This window comes from Diabrotica virgifera, chromosome 6, assembly GCF_917563875.1.
Source record: "Diabrotica virgifera virgifera chromosome 6, PGI_DIABVI_V3a".
Classification (NCBI taxonomy): domain Eukaryota; kingdom Metazoa; phylum Arthropoda; class Insecta; order Coleoptera; family Chrysomelidae; genus Diabrotica; species Diabrotica virgifera.
The window spans coordinates 209,850,788-209,855,140 of record NC_065448.1 but is presented as its reverse complement, the minus strand read 5'-3'; positions in this window follow the sequence as shown (position 1 = coordinate 209,855,140).

The following is a 4,353-nucleotide window of genomic DNA, read 5'->3' as shown; positions in this document are numbered from 1 at the left end:
GAATTGAAAAGAAACCCTTAAAACTGTGTTAACACCCAGATTCAATTAAATTGTAAATTTGATCCTATATTTAAGAGGAAACAGTAGCGATCAACAGGTAGCGAAAACGCGTTCCAAGATTGCGGCTGTAATTTTGAATATTTTTTCGAGATATTTGGCACACGTATTCGTAATATAATAAAGAATGGCGGTACAGAGCCCAATTTGAAAAATATATTAATATGTGGAAATTACTCTGTAATTAAATACAATATTAAAAAAACGAGCCTGTACCGCCATTAAGAAGAACAAAAAATACACTTTCTTCTAATAAACTTTTTTATCCGATGCCTAGATTTTGTGTCATTTTGGAACTAATAAAATTTTTTATTTCATTAGTACATAGTTCCAAAATGACACAAAATCTAGGCATCGGATAAAAAAGTTTATTTGAAGAAAGTGTATTTTTTTTGTTCTTCTTAATAGCGGTACAGGCTCGCTTTTTTAATATTGTATTTAATTACAGAGTAATTTCCACATATTAATATATTTTTCAAATTGGGCTCTGTACCGCCATTCTTTATTATATTACGAATACGTGTGCCAAATATCTCGAAAAAATATTCAAAATTATAGCCGCAATCTTGGAACGCGTTTTGGCTACCTGTTGATCGGTACTGTATCACCTTATTGGTTTAGTATACAGTATACCCATCAATTGCTGAAAGTTTTTTAGACGTTACTTTTTAGATATTCTTGAGCTTTCTTTCATTGATTACATATAAGTAAAATATTTGAGATTTGACTTAATCTATTAATAATGTTGTTAATTTTATAACATAACAGCTTTCGAATTCCGAACTTGGTAAATGAGATTCTCCTTGGTTTGTTTTCATCTAACTTCTTCCACACTTGGTCAAACTATAACAGTTTATTTTGAAAAGAATTTTGATAATTTATATACCTACACGTTAACATTTCACTTCAATACTAATAGTTGTAATTTTTTGAAAATTTAACTTTAAAATTTAGTATTTTCACTTAAAATCCATTTAACCTACACATAGCTTTTTAGTCATTTTCAATTTTAATTAATTTTTAATTAATATTTTCCAATGTAGAGGTCGCATAAGATAGTGGTTCCTTTGAACGCTACCTTCTTTATCATTTTAATGAATGACAGACCCCAGCTGTTCACGTGAACTCACAATGGTTTGACGCAGCCATGTTGTCTTTTTTAAAATAGAAAGAATTTAGATGTGACTTTATTAATTTTAAGGCTATCGGTACATAATTCGCAAATATTTTACGGCTATCCCTACTTTTTCTGTCTTTATACGGCAAATTACGTGTAGTAAAATTCAAAAATTCACACTGGTATGGATACGTAAACATTATTAGAATGTCATTCTACTTGACAATGTCATGATTAACTTTAAAGAGATGGCTTTTGAATGTTCTTGGATAACTGTTATTTGTATAATTGCAAATTATTAATTCAGTTAATAAATGTGGTAATTTTTCACTATGTATTCAGTGATTGTAATAATTTATATGTACAACAAAAACTAACACTCAATCTAGAAAAGAGGAAAAGAGTTAAAGTGATTTTTAATAATATATTGTTACTATGGAACGCTTAAAATTTTGAACATCTTTAGCAACAAAATACTTGGATCACAGAATATATTATCCTGATGTATTCTCTGCTTGGATCTTCCAAAAAAATACACAATAAATAACTTTTTATTAAGTTCACGTCTTAAATCATTATTTATCAACTTACACTATACGCTGTGAGCTCCTACGTAGAGGGGATATTTACAAATTCGCGAGCGCCAGTAGTGGCAAGTCTGTAAACGTTTACCGGAAATTTGACATAAATGTCAAAGTGATTAATTTAAAATTAAAATTAAAAACAATAATTATAAAAAATATTAGTTGGTCAAAGCTGTGGTATATATTTTACCTTAAATATACTTACGTTTTAAATGCTGAATTTAAGTTTTTTTAATATTCCATAATATGTAATTATAAATTAATCTACGCCATCTACACGATAATTGTGAAAGTATCCGAAGTAAGAAATTCATATTTTATCAATAGAACGTCAAAATGATTAGCAAAATCTCAAAAAAAAATCGATTACAATTTAATTACATTTTTGCGTTGTAAATATTAAGCTATAACAATTAAATAATAAATTTAAAAATTACCGGTGAAAGTTGAATTAGTAACCGCTAGGAGCGACACCAGCGAAGCTCAGAGCGTATATGTATATCAATATTATTTAATCAACAACTCAAAATATGACCGTTGCCATGTCAAATATTTAAAATTGTCACTGATTGTCACTGTCTGACTGACAATATGCTGATAATATTCTATTCGACTGAGTGCGTTGTAAGACAAAGATAGGTTCGGAAAATATTACCATGGACATTGTGTTCATTTTTTTTCGAATCCTGAAAAAACCAATAAATATTTTTGAAAAATTTAAACGCAGAATGAAAGACTAAATTATAACCGAGGCGAGGGCCGAAAGTCCTTAGAATAAATAAAAAGTGTATTTTGAATGAGACATTTGAAATTAAAAATCACACTAAATTTTCTCTTAGTTTTTCACCCCTGTAGCTTATTAAAATAAACATTATAGAAGTTCTCAGGGACTTTCGGCCCTCGCTAATAACGTAATCTTTCATTATGCGTTTAAATTTTTCAAAAATACTTATTAGTTTTTTCAGGATTAGAAAAAAATGAATCCCCATTTGAATAGCCTTGCAGCCGAAAATACGTACCCATCCCCTTAAAGGGTTTTATACCCGAGATATGTGGCTTTGCCCAGTATCTGTTTTTTAATGTGTTGGTTGGCAATTGATCTTCTATGAAGGATTTATTATAGGACGTAAATTTTTTCAATCTTGTATTTTTATAAAAAAATATCTTGACTTAAATGTCCTTTTAGGAAGCTCTGATGATGGCATGTAATGTGTTGAAAGAACTTAGCTGATAAATAAAAAAAATTTTTACACACTATCAATTTTTTTAAGAACATACACCTGTTTGCCGGTTTGAACTACTTAGAAGTATGTACAAGTCATTCAGTCTTTTTCCATTTCATCGATCACCTGTCCGATTATTTACAGGGTGATTGATTAGTGGGGTAAAGCCCAATATATCCGGTATAGTAATAGATAGCAATAACAGTTAATAACAAAAATTTTAGCCACCTTTGAGCTTCACATTACAAAATTAGTTAGAATGTTACAGGGTGTTCGATAACACAGTGGCAGACCAAACTTATGTTTTTTTAAATGGAACACCCTATATTTTATTTTAAATTCGAAATCATGTTAACTTCTTCATCACAAAAATATAAAGGTTTGTTATGTTATACAGGGTATTTACAAAGTTATAACCAATTTTATATGAAAATCGTAAAAAGTTCAACTCTCTGTATAAAAAAATAAGCAAAACAGCAATGGTTTGTTAATGCCATATTTTTTTTTTCGTATTGTCAAAATTTTTAAGAATGATTGATATCTCTAATTTTCTTTATATCAAATACAGGGTGCGTCAAAACGCAAATACATTATTTTCTCAGTAATTTTAAATGGAATTTTATGTAATGTATTTTTTCTACGACCGTTTAATAACATGCTCATTATTCGCTATTTTTTCATAGATAATAGCGCCCATTACTGTACCCGTGAGTAATAATTCATTACTCACGGGCTGAAGTTACTCACGGGTCATTACTCACGGGCTGAAGTTAGATTCAAGTGGCGCATGCCACTTTTAATATTAATCGTATATAAACTGCAAATAAAATTACTTAAACTTGTTTATTTAATACAATAATTATTGTAATTTATACCAATAATTAACTTCGAAAAATTTTTAAAGGAATTTTAACTGAAACGATGTCAGTATATTTTGTACGTTTATATCTTTTAGTGACAGTGACATTAGCGGATTTTGTTTATGTTAATTGGAATTTACAACTAATATTTTGTTTGTTTTTTAAGTTATATTGTGTTAAATATGTTATAACATATTATGTATAGTTATATATTATTATATTATATATAGTTAAATGTAAATATACATTATAACTATATATTATGAAATACGTCCACAGACAACAGCCATTTCCTATTTATTAGATTCACTGACAGTAGGTACAAATTTAAGCTTATAATTTTTCGGAAACGAATAGAACTTATATTGACTATTTCTAGTTGTATTTTTACAATAAATAAGAATTTAGTAAAGTAGGCAACCAATTATTCAGCCACGTCCTAGGGGTAAATAGTATTTAGGTATTTCTGTAAATTATTATAATTTAAATCTCGAGTAGTTGATAATTAAAAT